At 36.8% G+C, this 19,597-nt stretch overlaps 1 protein-coding gene across 1 annotated transcript in view; it reads left to right on the top strand.

Moving 5' to 3' along the window:
- ASCC3 (activating signal cointegrator 1 complex subunit 3) overlaps positions 1 to 19,597 on the top strand; it is a 345,247-nt gene that overhangs the window by 293,720 nt on the left and 31,930 nt on the right. The gene's annotated exons all lie outside the window — the stretch shown is intronic.

A 19,597-nucleotide genomic window follows, 5' to 3' on the forward strand; every position in this document is an offset into this window, starting at 1 on the left:
TGAAATAATACCCTGAGCTGTTCTCCATTACTGGTAGGAGCCATTCAGGCAGTATGGCTGACTTTCTGTCACTTCAGCTGCTATGGCACAGGTCTTTCTTCTTCTGAATTCTCAACCCTGGTGATGGGTTTGCTGATTGACATCTAAGAAGAGACTGAGTTTTTTGTTTGTTTGCATTTGAAACTTACAAGGGTGTATATGAACACTGACTCATTTCAAAAGTTTTACTACTATATTCTGTTAATGCGTTCATTGTAGGTTTTAGTTTCTTGATATTGGTAAACTATCCTGATGAACAGTCATTTATAAAAATTAAATTTATGTTTGTATTAATAATGATGATACTGTCCAGATAGAATTCTGTGATGCACTTACTATATTTACTATATATTCAAATATACAGATCTGTATACCCCATTGTCGGGGAAGGAAATGGCACCCCACTCCAGTACTCTTGCCTGGAAAATCCATAGACAGAGGAGCCTGGTAGGCTGCACTTCATGGGGTCTCTAAGAGTCGGACGCGACTGAACAACTTCACTTTCACTTTTTACTTTCATGCGTTGGAGAAGGAAATGGCAATCCACTCCAGTGTTCTTACCTGGAGAATCCCAGGGGTGGGGAAGCCTGGTGGGCTGCCATCTATGGGGTCGCACAGAGTCGGACTGAAGTGACTTAGCAGCAGCAACAGCATACCCCATTGTAGCTTGAAATTCATGTTCTCCCTCTTGGAAAATTGTATTAAGACTTCTAGGCCATTGAAACAAAGATTTACCATAACGTTTTATACAGATAGATAGAATCACTCAATTGTGAATTGAGGGCTTTGTACATAATCATTATTATGAAGGCACAGAATTTATACATATTTCAAAATCTAGCTAATTGGAAACCTTGTTGCACCATTGCACTAAGATTGAAAGAATCAAAGAAGAGGCAGTACTAGAAAACTGAGGATACTAGTCTATAGAAAAGCCACTGAAATCTAGTCTGCTTAAAAGAGAGCCTAATATTTCATAGTACATGGGGAGAAGGAAAAACAATTTAATGAAGAAAAAGTGTTATCTTAGTAATGAAATTAAAAGCTGTGGAGAAAAGTTCATTTACTTTTATATTCAACAGAATTTGAACTTACATCTCAATTTACTCTTGTATCTTTGCTAACTCTTTAAAAGGCTGAATCAAATTTATTTTGTTTGTAGTGATTTTTTGAAGCACACTGTCTTGACACAACTTTCAAAAGACAATTTTTCTAACCTAATCATATGTTAAGATATAATACTTTTCACTTCGGGTTTAACTTTCAGCATACAATCTTAAAGAAAATAATTTCTTCCAAAAATACACTTATGACATCATCATTATTCCTGATAATCTATTTCAGTACTTTGATATTGAAATCATTTGCTTTTGAGTGCTTACAGTATCATTATTCTTAGATATTTCTCTTCAGATGTTAATCAGAATAACTCTACCTCACTTTCATTGCCAGTGGATTTCTCTAGCAAATCTTTCATTGATTTAATTTAAAAATGCATCTTTTCCAAGATGTTTAGTTTTACTTGGCGATCATTTTTCTTATTGTTTTGCATTGTTTTGTTGAATTGATTTTAGACAGTTCAGTTCAGTTCAGTTCAGTTGCTCAGTCATGTCCAACTCTTTGCGACCTCATGGACTGCAGCACACCAGGCCTCCCTGTCCATCACCAACTCCCAGAGTCTACCCAAACTCATGTCCATTGAGTCGGTGATGCCTTCCAACCATCTCATCCTCTGTTGTCCCCTTCTCCACCTACCATCAATCTTTCTCAGCATCAGGGTCTTTTCAAATGAGTCAGCTCTTTGCATCAGGTGGCCAAAGTTTGGAGTTTCAGCTTTAACGTCAGTCCTTCCAGTGAATACCCAGGACTGATCTCCTTTAGGATGGACTGGTTGGATCTCCTTGCATTTCAAGGAACCGTCAAGAATCTTCTCCAACCCCACAGTTCAAAAGTGTCAGTTCTTCATTGCTCAGCTTTCTTTATAGTCCAACTCTCACATCCATACATGCCTACTGGAAAAACCATACCCTTGACTAGACAGAACTTGTTGACAAATTAATATCTGTGCTGTTTAACATGCTGTCTAGGTTGGTCATAACTTTCCTTCCAAGGAGTAAGCGTCTTTTAATTTCATGGCTGCAGTCACCATCTGCAGTGATTTTGGAGCCCCCAGAAGTAAAGTCTGACACTGTTTCCACTGTTTCCCCATCTATTTGCCATGAAGGGATGGGACCAGATACCGTGATCTTCGTTTTCTGAATGTTGAGCTTTAAGCCAACTTTTTCACTCTCCTCTTTCACTTTCATCAAGAGACTCTTTAGTTCTTCACTTTCTGCCATAAGGGTGGTGTCATCTGCATATCTGAGGTTATTGATATTTCTCCCAGCAATCTTGATTCCAGCTTGTACTTCCTCCAGGCCAGTGTTTCTCATGATGTAATCTGCATAGAAGTTAAATAAGCAAGGTGACAATATACAGCTTTGACATACTCCTTTTCCTATTTGGAACCAGTCTGTTGTTCCATGTCCAGTTCTAACTGTTGCTCCCTGACCTGCATACAGATTTCTCAAGAGCCAGGTCAGGTGGTCTGGTATTTTCATCTCTTTCAGAATTTTCCACAGTTGATTGTGATCCACACAGGCAAAGGTTTGGCATAGTCAATAAAGCAGAAATAGATGTTTTTCTGAAATTCTCTTGCTTTTTCGATGACCCAGTGGATGTGGGCAATTTGATCTCTGGTTCCTCTGCCTTTTCTAAAACCAGCTTGAACATCTAGAAGTTCAGGATTCACATATTGCTGAAGCCTGGCTTGGAGAATTTTGAGCATTACTTTATTAGCGTGTGAGATAACTTCAATTGTGTGGTAGTATGAGCATTCTTTAGCATTGCCTTTCTTTGCGATTGGAATAAAAACTGACCTTTTCCAGTCCCGTGGCCACTGCTGAGTTTCCCAAATTTGCTGGCATATTGAGTGTAGCACTTTCACAGCATCATCTTTCAGGATTTGAAACAGCTCAACTGGAATTCCATCACCTCCACTAGCTTTGTTTGTAGTGATGCTTCCTAAGACCTACTTGACTTTGCATTCCAGGATGTCTGGCTCTAGGTGAGTGATCACACCATCATGATTATCTGGGTCGTGATGATCTTTTTTGTATATTTTTGTGTATTCTTGCCACCTCTTCTTAATATCTTCTGCTTCTGTTAGGTCCATACCATTTCTGTCCTTTATCGAGCCCATCTTTGCATGAAATGTTCCCTTGGTATCTCTAATTTTCTTGATGAGATCTCTAGTCTTTCCCTTTCTGTTGTTTTCCTCTATTTCTTTGCATTGATCGCTGAAGAAGGCTTTCTTATCTCTTCTTGCTGTTCTTTGGAACTCTACATTCAGATGCTTATATCTTTCCTTTTCTCCTTTGCTTTTGGCTTCTCTTCTTTTCATAGCTATTTGTAAGGCCTCCTCAGACAGCCATTTTCTTTTTTTCATTTCTTTTTCTTGGGGATGATCTTGCTCCCTGTCTCCTGTACAGTGTCACGAACCTCTATCCATAGTTCATCAGGCACTCTGATCTAGTCCCTTAAATCTATTTCTCACTTCCACTGTATAATCATAAGGGATTTGATTTAGGTCATGCCTGAATGGTCTAGTGGTTTTCCCCACCTTCTTCAATTTAAGTCTGAATTTGGCACTAAGGAGTTCATGATCTGAGCCACAGTCAGCTCCGGGTCTTATTTTTGCTGATTGTATAGAACTTCTCCATCTTTAGACAGTAAGAGACTGACAGAATTGTTGACTGATGGCTAGAATAAATGATAATGTTCAAGTAGGAAGAATGTTTGTTGACATTTTTAATTTGTTGAAATCTTTAAGAATAGTTGCATTATGACTCTTGCTTGTTTGTACACCTTTACAGCAGACTCAGATAATAATACTCATATAACAAAAATCTCTGCATAAATAAAGAACATAATTTGGGAAATTTATAATTATAAATGCCTATATTAAAAATACCTCGAATCAGCGAGCTTACCTAATTTAAGAAGCTGGGAAAGGAGGAATAAGCAGAAGATTAACGATTTGCATTGAAAGAAATGAAAAAGAGTATATAAAGTCAGTAGAGAAAGTCAATAAAACCAAAAGTTAGTTCTTTAAAAAAGTCAACAAAAATGACAAATCTTTACCCAAACTAATTAAAAAAAAAAAAAAACCAGAACATTCAAGTCACTGATAACTGGTAACAAAACAGGGGTAACTTCACAAAAGTAGAAAAGATTCTAAGGGAATACTATAAACAACTATATGCAAAAAAAAATTGTATAATTTAGATAAAATGGGAAAACTTCTAAAAAGACACAAACTACGAAAATTGACTCAAGAAAAATAGAACATCTAAATTTGACCTTTAACAAGAAAGAGATTGAATTAGTAACTTCAAAACTTCCCATGAAGAAGAGCCCAGGCTCGAATGACTTTATTGATGAATTCTACCAAACATTCTAGCAGTTAATATCAATTCTATGTAAATATAAATTCTTTAAAAAATATGAGAGAACACCTCCAGACTCATTTTATGAGGCCAATATTACCTTGACACCAAAGCCAAATGAGGATATCATAGGTTAATATCATTTGTGAATATAGATGTAAAAATCCTCAACAAAATAGTAACAAACTAAATCCAGCAGCAGAGTAAAAAGATTATACACCATGACCAACTGGGATCTATTCCAGGAATTCAAGCTTTATTTAACATCCAAAAGGCAATTAATGTAATTCACATTTTAATAGAGTAAAGGGGGAGGAAACCACATGATTATCTCAATAGAGGAAAAAACTTTTGTCAAAAATCAAACACCCTTTCAGGATGAAAACACTCAACACAAAGGAATATAATTGAGTTTCCTCAACCTGACAAAGGACGTCTGCAAAAAACCTTCAGGTGACCACATGCTGAATGTTGAAAAACTGGATGTTTTCTTCCTAAGATCAGAAACAAGATGAGGATGTCAATTCTCACCATTTTATTGAACATTGTAATGTAGACTCTAGCTAGGGCAACTAGGGAAGTAAAAGGTATTCAGTTCAGTTCAGTCGCTCAGTCATTTCCAGCTCTTTGCGACCCCATGAATTGCAGCACGCCAGGCCTCCCTGTCCATCACCAGCTCCTGGAGTTCACTCAAACTCACGTCCATCGAGTCAGTGATGCCATCCAGCCATCTCATCCTCGGTCGTCCCCTTCTCCTCCTGCCTCCAATCCCTCCCAGCATCAGAGTCTTTTCCAATGAGTCAACTCTTCGCATGAGGTGGCCAAAGTACTGGAGTTTCAGCTTTAGCATCATTCCTTCCAAAGATAAAAGATATTAAAGGCATCCAAATTGGAAAAGAAGATGTGAAACTGTTTCCAATTCCAGAAAACATGATCTTGTATATAGAAAAGCCTTAAGGAATTCACCAAAATATTATTACAGTTAATATTTAGCAAGATTTCCAGGATATAAGAACAATATACAAAAATCAGTTATATTGCTGTGCACTAGAAATGAAAAATCTGAGACAAAATCAAGAAAGTGATTTAATTTAGAACAGCATCAAAAAGAGTAAAATATTTAGGAATAAATTTAACCAAGGCAGTGTAAATCCTGTGCACTGAAAACTATAAAACACTGTTGAAAGTAATAAATGAAGATCTAAATAAATGAAGAGATAGCCCATGTTCATGAACCAGAAGACTAATATTGTTAAGATGACAGTACTCTTTATATTCATCTACTGGTTCAACACAGTTTCTATCAAAAATCCCAGCTGACTTTTTTTCAACAATTGAGAAGCTGATACTGTAATTCATATGGAAAGTGAAGTGAAAGTGAAGTCACTCAGTCATGTCCAACTCTTTGCGACCCCATGGACTGTAGCTTATCAGGCTCCTCCGTCCATGGGATTTTCCAGGCAAGAGTGCTGGAGTGAATTGCCATTTCCTTCTAGGCAAACAGCCAAAGCAGTTTTAAAAAAGAAGAGCAAAGTTGGAAGACTCAAAACTTACTACAAAGCTAGTCTAATCAAAATAATGTGGCAAAAGGAAGGCCTTATAGATCAATGACCTTATAGGTCAATGAACTAGAATAGAGTGCAGAAATAAATTCTTGTGTTATAATCAATTGATTTTATACCAGAGTGCCAAACCAATAAAATGGATAAAGAATGGTCTTTCCAACAAATGCTACTGAAGTAATTGGATATATGCATACAAGGGTATAAAACTGGACCCCTCCCTCACACCATACACAAATATTAACTCTAAATTAACCATGTAGTAGCTAAAACTATACTACTCTTAGCAAAAAGAAAAAAGATGTAAGTTTTCCTCACTTTGGGTTGGGTAGTGGCTTTTTAGATAAAACACCAAAAGTGCAAATAACAAAAGAAAAAAGTACATAAATTAGACTTCATTAAAAAAAGTTCTTGTGGTGCAAGTGTCAAGAAAGTGTAAAAATAGCCCACCAAATGGAAGAAAGTATTTGCAAATCATGTAGCTGATAAAAGACTTGCATCCAGAATATATTAAGAATTTTTCGTTTCAATAATAAAAAAATAAATGACTCAACTTTAAAGGACATGAATAGACATTTCTCCAAAGAAGATATACAAATGAGTAATAAGCACATAAACAGATGCTTAATATCAGTAATGAATAGAAAAATGCAAATTGAAACCACAATGAGATACCACTTCGTACTCACTAGGAGTATAACCAAAAAGACAGACAAAGTATTGGTGAGGATGTGGAGAAACTAGAACTCTTCATCCATTGCTGGTGAGAATGCAAAATGGTGCTGCCACTTTGGGAAACTGACTGTTCCTCAAAATGTTGAGCAGAATTACCATATGGTGTTCCAGTTCCACTTCTAAGTATATACCCAAAGAAATCAAAACATGTTCAAACAAAAACTTACACACAGATGTTTTATTCATAGCAGTTAAAAAGCGGAAACAATCCAAACTATGAATAGATAAAATGCTGTATATTCTTAAAAATAGATAACAATTGATTTTCACTGGCTGGCTCTAGTACTCCACTGGTTCTCCCCCTCATAACTCTTTTGTTGTACAATTTTCTCAGTAGATCTCTTGACATTGTTTCTTATAAACTTTAAAATAAATGTTTTAACTTTAAAAAAAAAGGTACTTCTGAACCTTTATAGGTCACCCTTCGTCTGAACAAGAAGAAACCTATTTATTTGGTTTTAACATCCTCAAATTACCATCTTATTTTCTTTCTCCTATTCACTGCCAAAATAAAAAATGAAATCTCAATGTGTTTCCTTCTCTTTTCCATCCATTTATGTGTAACTTCCTGCAGTCTGGGTTGGTATTACTCGAATTTTTCACAGCTCCCTGCAGTGCTATTGTCTTTTCTTACTGCTCACTCTCTTTGATCTTTTATAGCATTTGACAGACACAGGTTGCTTCTTGATACTCTCTTCATCTTTCAAAATGTTCTTTCACATCTTATCCCATTTTTCTTCTGATTGTTTTACATTGGTTCCTTTTCCTGTGTCTAAACTTAGCTGTTCTCAATTTTTTCTTTTTTTCTTGCTTTCCTATGTACTCTGCCAGGTCTCTCCACAGTTACAGTTTAAAGTGTTGCCTCTAAATGGATGAGCCTCATAGCATAGTCTGCTCATCTTGACCTCTCTTACAAACCATGGTTCCAGCTTCTGCGTGCTCACTGGACATTCCCACTTCATTGTCCCTCTGTGACCCAGACTTACAATGTCTCAATCTTCCTTTTCACTCTTCCCAAAATTGCTGTCCTCGTTTTGCCAGTCGGTTGTCTTTACATTCTTCCACACCTCCAAGATGAATTCCTTCGAGTAATCCATGTCTCCTACTTTTCTCCTCTTCAGTTCCACACATTATGCAAATTACTAAGAGTATTTCTTCATAATTGCTTTCTCAAGTTTCTCGGACTTTTTAAAGATTGTTCACTCTTCAGCTCCTGTCAAAGTTCTCATCACCCTGTTTCAAAACAATTGTGCTCACCAGTCTCCTAAATGATCTTCCTACTTTAGTTCCTATCTCCTCTAATCCACCAACTCATTTATCTGTTTATTTCTTTTAGAACATCATTTGCATCATTTCTCCCCTTAGAAATCTAAAATTATGTAGATTTTAAAGCATTATTTTCTTAACCTGGGTATCCACTTCACAGCCTTCCTTTTCAGTCTGAACCTTCTTACTCTCACCTATAAACATGCTATATGGATGTCAGCTTCACACTTTTGCTATGATTCTCACCTAGACAGTGTGTCTAACATTCATCCATAGCATTTTGGCTCAGCTCCCTCTAAAATGTTTTCTTATTTTTAGATGCAGTGGTTGCTACTTTTTCTAAATTCATGACACCAGTGTTTGTTTCATTCATTCATCAATCACTCCTGTATTATCTTGTTATGTTTCTTGTATATTGGTGTATTTTGATATTTCACTTTTAGATTTATTTTGCTTTTTGTATATGTATATCTTAACTCCTGGGAGAAAGATATACAGTAGCTGTTAAGTAGATTAGAAGTATTTTAATGTTTCCACTTTGCGTTTTATTTTTTAATTTTTTGCATGTTTTTTTATTGTCATTATAGCCTATAGAAATGCAAATTATTTTAAAAAAAAATAAGTTGCCCTAGTAAAAATGCAAAGTTTTAAAGACAGGAGCAAGTTGTAAAAATAAAGTTTGTTTATAGCTTTTAAAGATGGATTGCAAAATGTGACATTTAACCATGCATGATTATTATATATTGCTGCTAATCTCAGTTATTCCCTTTTAGGATTCAAACCTGATAGCCTCGAGATTTTTATTCTTAAGAGGAAAATATCTAAACATTGTTAAGCCATAAAGCATTTTTATTATATCCTTGAAAACTGAGGAATTTTTTTAAGTTTCATCAAAGAACAGTTTTTTAAGAACTTAGCTGTAAATCCCGGGAAATAGAGGTTTTCTTACCACTGAAACTATTTTAAGTACAACAGACCTACTGGTACTCACTATTGTAAGATCCCTTAAAATCCAGCTGTCAACCAGGTGGTCGTTCTTAAATGGAAAGAATAAGGTATTATTTCTTGTTCATATTTATTTTTGGCAAATGATTCTGTGGTTGCCCTAATTGGTTGAAGGCCAAACATATGTCCATAAGTTTAAGACATTGATATAAATCAGACACATATTCTCAACATAAGGCCTGACAGGAAACACACATAGATCTATGAGTAATTACAAGTATATCTGTCAGTGTTTACATGTTTGCCATCTGCATATGATAAAATTATTTTGATATTTTATTCCAGCAAAGCAAATTGTATGCATGTTAGACGAATATTTTATTGCTTAACTAGATCGTAGTTTTACCATTTTCCAATAAATGTTTTATAACCAAGGGGCTCTTTTGTTACTTTTTAAGTTCATTCCTGGTATATCTCTCACTGCACTTTGAGGTCATTATAAGTTCCATGTAAGTCTAGTTTTTAGCAGTCTTCTATTTTAGAGATGAACTTTATTTATTATAGTGGTATATAAATTATTATATATGGACTTCTTGTGGTGGCTCAGATGGTAAAGCGTCTGCCTACAATGCAGGAGACCTGGATTCAATCCCTGGGTCGGGAAGATCCTCTGGAGAAGGAAATGGCAACCCACTCCAGTACTCTTGCCTGGAAAATCCCATGGACGGAGGAGTGTGGTAGGCTACAGTCCATGGGGTCGCAAAGAGTCGGACACGACTGAGCGACTTCACTTTCACTTTGATAATTTATTCACTTTGAACAGATAATTTGAATAAAAGTATGGGTCTTAAGGTTAGAAACAATGCTGCTTAAATATATATATGATTTAGAAAATAAGTTATATCAGTTTTTTCGTAGGTTAATGGTTGAATAAAAGGTAATCTGAAGTAATAAAGATAAAAATAAAGAGGCATTTTTTTTATCCCTTAATATATCTAGACCTGGATCAGGAAATGCCAGATTATTTTTTAAATATTATTATAAAATATATAATATACAAACTAATTTAATCCTTCAGAAAGGCACAGAAATTAAACAGGGTTCCTATCTGGGAAATTTACTGAAATGCTCTTTCTACAGCTTCAGTGGCCAAAAAACAGTGTTGGAATGTGAGAAACTAATTTTGGTTTGTTTTAACGCCTCAGAATGTTACAGATTAATCAAGTGCTACTTAAAGTCTGGAATTCATTAACTTCATATGTTTTGCTTTTCCCATGAGAGAGATTGTTACAGCATAAGGCATCTTTAGTCGCTCACCTTGGTCAGGTTCCATCCCCACTGTCCAGGTGCCCTCTTACCTGTTCTGCTTAGTGTGTTCGATGCAGGCAGTGATGTGTCCAGCAACATAAAAGTACTAGTTTCCTGTTACGTCAGGCTTACCCAAGACCATGCAGCAACCTGTTCCGGCTGTTTGTTACCTCAGTGATTTGCTTAGGTGAAGCAGACTCTTACAGTCACTGCAGCTAGAGTAAACACTCTCACACATACACAAACAGAACTCATTTGTTTATACATGTTCACTAAAGAGAAAAAGCAGTGTATATGCTACGTATTTGATAAGCTTCTTGTTAACAAATCTAAAAAGTAAGCTGTATGATCAGCAAATTTAAGGGCCACAAGGACATGTAAGACTTAGATACTGAATAAAGATACCCAAGTCCTAACTAAACCCAAGTGCTCCTAATCTCTGAAAGACATACCTCATCTGTATAGACTGGCCAGATTGTTCTTCCAAGAACAAGCAAAATAAGTCAGTGATACAGTGGTGTGAGCGTGTCATTATGTAAGAGTGTATATCTTCACTAAACTAAAATCAGTGAGAGGCCTGCCGTGCTGCGGTTCATGGGGTCTCAAAGAGTCAGGCATGTCTGAGTGAGTGAACTGAACTGAACTGAAAATCAGTGTAAATATACAAGCAAAATGTAGTAGCATACATACATATGTTTATGGGTTGTTTTTATTTTTTTATTTTTTTACTTTATGTGGAGTAGCTGAGTTTATGGCATTTGTCGAACAGATTGAGGTTTTTGGTGAAAAGGGAAACAAAATGAAAACTATTGAGTGAACAGCAGGGCCCATTTGATGTGATTATGAAAGATGTTTCTTTATTCTGATTTCTCTTTTGCAATCGAAAAACAGTAGCAGGGGTTTGCAAGCAGAGTTCATCATAGGTTGTCAATCACTGTCACTCAACATTTGCAGGGAAGATGTCTTTATTCAAGGACAGCTGGGCAAATCAGAGACCTAGATTTGCAGTTAGTAACCTGTCCAGCCAACAGTAAACAAGGACAGGGCAGACAAACCAGCCTCTCACATGAAAGTATAATGGGCTCCACTGACCTCACTGCCCTCCATTCAGCTTCAATCCCAGTTGCATAAAAGCTTCATTGCCCACTTTCAATTTCCTTTAATTACCTACATGATGTAGATAAGAAAACGAACCTCACTTATAGTCAGTGATCACACACAGGAAATTAACTGGACAAGTTGTTTAGAATTAGAGGAGTAATTTGGAGATAAATAGAGTATCTTACTGTGGAAGAAGAGGCTAGAAAGGGGTTTTGTTTGCCCATTTGTTTTTAAGCAGGGATTTTATTATTTTACTAACTCTCTCTGCAGATCCTGGGTTTGCTGCTTTCCTAATCAATCTAAATAAAAAATCTCCTTTGTAAGTATCCTGAAACACACAGAATAAAATACTTGAAGGAAGTAAGAGCTAAGTAAAGTGGTCAAGCAAACACACCATATTCTAAAGAACTCAGAAAAATTGTGAACTGGAATGCCAGGAGTAAATAATCATGCTTTTCACAGAAGGGTCTGGTGGAACAATTGAGGGTTAAACAGCAGTGTCTTCCGCCATGTCTTTATTTCAAATGAACCATAATCAAACCAAGAAAAAATAAATTCAAAATGCTGATAATGTTTTAATATATTCTAATTGATCTAAAAATCAGTAATTTTGTTTCAATCTTGTGGGTCACAGCATTTAAGTTTTAAGTGGAAAATACTGTAGGATTTCAGAGTACTGTAACTGTCCATAACACTTTTTCTTCAGAAAAGTTGCAGCAAGTGCGTCATATAAATGGTTCTTTCTCTTCCCTGTCTCTTCATTGTATTTTGAGTTAGTTCACTGAAGAAGACTGAAAAGAGCATCTTTCCTTAACACACACTGATATGCTTTTGTGAACATTTAATTAATGTAATTTAAAAGAAACCAAGATGGAGATTGGAGACTAAAACCTCCAGTATCAAACCTATAGTTCAAGAGGATATAATTTCTGAATATTTTATCTTTAATCAGGCTGTCTTGTACTGACAATATTGTCTTTCAAAGAATCGATATTTTCTGTACCACAGTTACATAAAAATTGTATGATTACTTGGATAAAATGAGTGTGCCCCTACTAGTAAAGCATCAGTTAAAAAAAAATAATAACCTATTTCTTTGAAAAATATTTAAGAATCATGATATTTTTAAAGTGAGTTAATTAAATGTCATTTTAGGTAGGGAAGTATTTTTATATAATTGTAAACAAAGATTTATAACTGAAAACTGTAGAACAAAATTCAAATAATTGAATCTTAAGCCTCAGTTAACATTCTCTATAGTATGAGGTATGGGGATTATTATTATAGCAACAATGCCTGACATTTATACAGACTCTTACAGCTTTTAAGTGGTTTCATAAGCACTATTACATTGAATCTTCACACCAAGTCCCAACTTGATAAGGAATTTGGGACTTAGGTTCAGTTATTCTCAGAAGGTCACATAGCTTGTAAATGGCAGGGCTGAAAATCCACCTGTTATATCAGTTCCCAGACCCAGTGTTCTCTCTACCACCTCACACCGTGCATACCACCCTCATGATCTCTAACATTTCTTAGGGGATGAATTACTTGCTACATTCTTTGGATTCCCCTTTAATGCAAACACTGGAAACAGAAAAGGAGGGACCCTCAAAGGAAGTAATAGCTTTTGATGAGACTTCATTTAATTATGGATAATTTTTAATTACAGGAATTATTATTGATTTTATATTTTTAAACATAAATCAAATGTCACCTCTTTGAAGATCTCACAAACAGTGTCTTTGTAAAATTTAATAATGAAAACGACATTACTAATCAAAGTGAAGTGAAGTGAAAGTCACTCAGTCATCTCTGACTCTTTGCAATCCCATGTAGCCTGCCATGCTCCTCCATCCATGGAATTCTCCAGGCCAGAATACTGGAGTGGGTAGCATGTTCCTTTCTCCAGGGGATCTTCCCAACCCAGGGATCGAATCCAGATCGCCCGCATTGCAAGCAGATTCTTTACTGTCTGAGCTATCAGGGAAGCCCAAAAATACTGGAGTGGGTAACCTATCCCTTCTTCAGCGGATCTTCCTGACCCAGGAATTGAACCAGGATCTCCTGTAATGCAGACAGATTCATCACTAGCTGAGCAACCAGGGAAGCCCACAGCCACAAAGTCGTGTCCAACATTTTTTGCAACCCTGTGGACTGTAGCCCACCAAACTTCTTTGACCATGGGATTTCCCAAGCAAGAATACTGGAGTGAGTTGCCATTCTATCCTCCAGGGGATCTTTGCGACCCAGGGAACCTGCGTCAAACCTGCGTCTCCTGCATTGGCAGGCAGTTTCTTTACCACTGAGCTACTGGGGAAGCCCTGGTATCAAAAGAATAATATTAAATACTCAAATCCATGCGTGTATTCTTAAGTGTTTTCCTATAGTAAGAGGCTGTGTCCTTCTTTTTGAACTCAAGTTTGAACCTTATCCTATCACTTTCCCTTTTTTACCTTAAAATAATTTCCTTTTTACTGTCTTTCAGCTCAGTCATAACCTCCTGAAAGATACATTCCCTCTTACCTACGGTTATTATTTGTATCCCTCCCTTACTTGTCCAGTTGTCATTTTACATTTATTCATGGTCAATTTTGATTAAGGTTTAGCTCCCCCATTTGACTATGAAGCTTAATGAGAGTAGGGGATCAATCATGTCTCTTTTTTTCCACCATTTGGTACGCAGCAATAATATATGCTAAATAAATATTTGGTAAACAAATGACTAAGACATTGTGCATTGTGTTTATTAAAGTATTTTTCATTTTTATTATTAAAGTATATAGATTTTGCAAAGAAATTAAGGACTTAATTAACAAAGGTACTCTTTGATTGCTTTCATGCACCAAGAAAATCCATCACTGAATTAAACTTTTCAGTAAGATCACTGAGTAATCTACATTAAAGATTTGATTGCTCCCCTAATCAACCTAGAAAGATCTCTCCACTGCAGAGCATTTTTTCCAACCTAAAATGTACTCAGCTGTTAGCAGACTCATCTGATACTGATACTGCTGGCAGTGAGCAAATTCATAGTCCTGGTGAAGCAGGGGATTAAAGCAATAAATCGGGGGTAATTCAAGCAGAATTGGCATGATTTGGAGAACAGTGGAGTCACATCTTACATACACTTTATATTCTAAAGTAAGCAAATACATTAAGAGGCACTAATGATAAAAGTTACCTGAAAATAACCCTAAAAGTAAAATAAGTGTAATTTTGAGTAGTCAGTCTTGTTCAGATATGCCAGTTCTCATTGACTTTGACACCACTGGTTTTCCCTCTAGTATTAGAGCAGATCATTGTTTCTTTAGCACCAAATGAAGTAGTTGCTTGCGTTTGGAAGTCAAGCTTTATGAAAAATGTGCATCTTTGGATACTAGAATCATATGTCACACTCTCAGAAGTATTTGCAAACTAAGACTGGGAAATGCCTAGTTTATATTGTTGCCTGCTAATCAATCAATTGATATCTAATCTATCTGTTTCTCTCTCTCTCTCTCTCTCTCTCTCTCTCTCTCTCTCTCTCTCTCTCTCTCCCTCTCCCTCCCTCCCTCCCTCTTCCTCTCCCTCCCTCTCTCTCCCTCTCTCTCACACACACAGTGTGGGAAAGAGGAGTGTGTAATGTATATAATAAAATGTGAACAGGATTGTACAGAAGGAAGTAGATTACTTAGATAATACTATTAATTAGTGCTTTTAGCCAAATCCTTACTTTCCATATAACATGATTTTAATTTAACTTTTCACGTAATTTATAAGTCTAAACCTGTTTCCTACATATCTGAAACCTAGAGGACCAATACAGTTGTCAGTATTAAAATAGTTATTCAATTTTCTTTCGGTAAAAGATCAGTTGTTGTTGTTCAGCCGCTCAGTCATATCTGACTCTGTGACCTCATGGACTCCAGCATGCCAGGCTTCCCTGTCCTTCACCATCTCCCAGAGCTTGCTTAAACTCATGTCCATTGAGTCGGTGATCCCAGTGAATCAGAGGTGGTTGTATTTTTTGAACAGTATAAAGAAATCTAAATATAAATAAATTTTAAATTGTGAAACAGATTTAAAGCTGATTTCTTCTCCTTCCATCTCCACCCAACTATCTGGATTGTAGCCCTTTCTTTAAGTGTATTTTGCACACTTAACAGAAAGCTCCTGCTCACTGAGTGTTCCCAGCCTCTCTGTTATTAATAGCATCATCATTCTCCTCATCCCTGGGGCTCAAACCTCAGACCCCTCCTTATCTGTTTTTATGGATCTGCTCGTATTATTTTCTGCGCCTGGAATGCAAGGAATCTCTCTCCCTCTCTCCTCTTCTTCAAATTGTTCTAAGCCTCGAACGAACACTATCTCTTTTAGGAAACTTTCCAACACATCCAATTTACTTCAGTCCTCTTCTCTGAATAGCAGTATTTTATTCTGCACTGAAAATAATTATTTATATAAATTGTTTTCACTGATATCACTTCATTTTTTTGAAATAAAAGGTCATGTTTTAGATTTCTGAACCATCTTCTTCCTTATCTGCTGTTGCATTTTCCTTAAGCCATTTGGCAAGGCTGAGATGGACAGGCTTTGATGGGGATTTGAATGGAGCCCAGATACTAGGTTGAGATATGTCAGTCATCAGGTGACAATGTATCACCCCTGAAATTCACCTGAAATCAAAAATAATAGCCCTGCCATGTATAACTGGTCTTTCTTTGGCAGATGACTTCAGAGAGAATAGGAAAGAGTTGAAATGACATATGAAATCCAAGATGACTCATAGAGGCAAAGCATTAACTGCTACATGTCAGTATACGCTTCTTACATAAAGCAGCGCACACTGGTGAAGACAACGCTCAAAATAGTGTAAAGCAGCTGTGATATTTTTGACTTACAAAACAAAGTAAGACAGGAGACATAATTCATGAGAAAATGTCATGATTATTTTAATATTTCTGTTAAATGTCCTGGTTCCAGGAACACTATTCACGTCTCTGTTCATCTAGGTACCATCTGCTCATCTTCAGTATCAGCCTATCTGCCTTTTCCTTCAAGAAACCTTTATGACCGTCCTAACTTGCTCAGATTTCTTTGCCAGATTCTCATGCCCTTTTACATATTTTTTTCTTCATGGAATTTATAACCATATCACAGTTGCATTTATGTGGCTGAATAATGTCTGTCTCCCTCATAAGGTGGATATTCAACAAATATTTATTACTGTTTTCTATTTGTTGCCCTTGTTCTATGTTCCTGTTTTTGTCTTTTGTTGTCTTTTTTGAGCATTTTATAAGATTTCATTTTCTACTCTCTTAGCATATCAGTTTTATATATATATGGACATAGTGGGGGGGTGGCTTTTTTTAGTGGTTACCCTTGAGTTTACAATGTACTTTTCCAAATAATTGAATTCCACTTTCAAGTAGCAGTATACACTAGCGGGTAATGTAAGTGTAATAACAAAATAGTCATAATTCCTCCCATGTCTTGCTTCGTTGCTATTGTTCATGCCACTTATATACTAGTCATATACATAAGCATAAGACATGTGCATAAGCATACATGATTGAATACATTGTTATTATTTTGAACTAAGTATTGTCTGTTAGATCAGTTAATAAGAAAAATGAAAGTTTTTTATTTTTGCCTTCGCTTATTCCTTCTTCAGTGTTGTTCTTTTCTTTATACAGTGCCAAATTTTGAACCTATATTATTATCTTCCTCTGCAGAGAACTTTTATTTCTTGCAAGGCCATTCTACCAGTCTGTTGCCAATAAATTAATTCAGTATTTATTTGTCTGAGAAAGTTGTATTTCTCTATCCCTTTTGAGGGATAATTTCACAGGGTATAGAACCTCTAGGTTGGTGGAATTTTTTTCCTCAACACTTTAAATTTTTCATGCCACTCTCCTCTTGCTTGCATGGTTTCTGCGGTGAGTAATTCAGAAGTAACACTTACCTTTGTTCCTGTACAGGTAACATGATGTTTTTCCCTGTGGATTGGTGTCTGACATTAATGGGGAGGGGGAAGGATTTTCAATCATTATTGTTTCAGCTGTTTCTTCTCTTACTTTCTCTTTTCTCCTTCTGATGTCCCCATTATATATATGTTACATCCTTTGTCATTGTCCCACAGTCCTTGGATATCATCTTGTGTCTCTTTCAGTCTTTGTTCTCTTTGCTTTTCAGTTTTTAGAGATATGATTGTTATATCCTCTAGCTCAAAAATTCTTTCCTCAGCCACGTCCAGTCTACCAATAAATTCACCAAAAGCATTCTTCATTTCTGTTAGTGTTTTTGTCTTTAGCATTTCCCTTTGGCTCTTTTCTAGGATTTCCATCTCTCCACTTTTCTTGTTCATCTATTCTTGTGTGCTTAGTCACATCCAACTCTTTGCAACCCCATGGACTGTAGCCTGCCAGGCTCCTCTGTCCATGAGATTTCCCAGGCAAGAATACTTGAGTGGGTTTCCTTCTCCAGGGGATCTTCCTGACCCAGGGATCAAACCCACATCTCCTGCATTGCAGGCGGGCTGTTGGCCCCTGAGCCACCAGGGAAGCCCTCATCTGTTTTACATGCTGTCTGTTTTATCTGTCAGAGCTCTTAGCATATAAATCATTATAAATCATAGTTGTTTTAAATTCCTGCTCTGATAATTCTAACATCCCTGCCATATCTGGTTCTGATGATGACTCTGTTTCTTCAAACTGTGTTTTTAGCCTTTTGGTATACCTTTTTTCTTGATAGATGGACATAGTGTATTGGGTAAAAAAAAAGCTGCAGTAAATAGGCCTTTTGTAATGCAGTGAGGTGAGGCACAGAGGTGTAGGGGGAATATCCTCTGGTCCAGTGATCAGGCCCCATGTCTATAGTGACTCTACACTGTGAATTTCACATCTGTTTCTCGGTTTTTTTCTACCCTCCCACCTTTGCTAGGATAAGATGGCTAACTTGGGCTAGAGTGGGATATTCCATTCTTCCATGTGCAAAGCTGGAACTGGTTACAGTTGGGTATTTCCTTATCCAGGTCAGATAGGTTCTGATAATATCCCAGCGGGTTAGGCTCTAATTAACTAGTTCTCCTGAGAGCTGGCCTTGCTAAGAAGGACAGAGTGCTCTGGCATATTTCAGAATGGTTCTTTTCCCCTCCCCTTGCCAGAAGTCCAAGGGGATTTTTCTCTGGTATTGACTATAAGAATCTGGTTGGGCTCCTGAAGGTAAATCTCATAGTATTGTGAGGCCCCTACAACTTAGTCCCCATGGAGCTTTTAGCTGTTGGAGTTGCCCACACTGAATCTCCCATAATTCATCAGTTACAGTTCAGGGTTTCTTCCTTCACTTATTCCTGTGACATTTTCTGCCTATGAGTCTCTGCTCCTCTTAGCCATGACTCCCTGCATTTTCCAGCCTTGGGGACATCAGTTTGTCCTGTGTCCTCCCTTCTCATATGGATCCAAGACCATATGTTGTTGGTTTTTTTCAACCTCTTCTGCTCTTTTTTTTTAATTGATGTATAATTGATATACAGTGTTGTGTTAGTTTCTGCTTATAGCAAAATGTCAGCCTGTTCAGCTTTTTACTTGATACGATGAAGTGGTGGCTTCTATGCTCCTTGGATGTGGAACTGGAAACCGCCAAATATGAACAATTTTATTTTAATTTAATTTATCATAGTAAGTCTTAAGTTAACGATCCTGGTCTTCACCATTTTCTTACCTCACCAGTCCTATCCTCAGCCACTTTTCTCCCAGCCCTGCCTATTTCTTCCACTCATCCTAAGTCCCCAAACTGACTATCCCTTTAATATTCTGTGCTTACCATATCAAAGCATTCATTTCCACTTTGTAGAACTTGTTTTTTCCTGATGAACTCTCAGTTGTTGATTTACTGCCGTGGGCCCACTGTCAAGCATGGTGTTTGATGCTCACTAGAATCTGTATTACTTTTGTTGACTGTATAAATAAGATCTTACATGAGTTTCAGATATATTATAAATTACTAGCTTTTGCTTAATATGTGTGTGTTAGTCACTCAGTCATGTCCAACTCTTTGTGACCCCATGGTCTCTACAGCCCGCCAGGCTCTTCTGTCCATGGGATTTTTCTAAGCAAGGATACTGGAGTGGGTTGCCATTTCCTTCTCCAGGGGATCTTCCCGACCCAGGGA

This window comes from Capra hircus, chromosome 9 (assembly GCF_001704415.2).
Source record: "Capra hircus breed San Clemente chromosome 9, ASM170441v1, whole genome shotgun sequence".
Classification (NCBI taxonomy): domain Eukaryota; kingdom Metazoa; phylum Chordata; class Mammalia; order Artiodactyla; family Bovidae; genus Capra; species Capra hircus.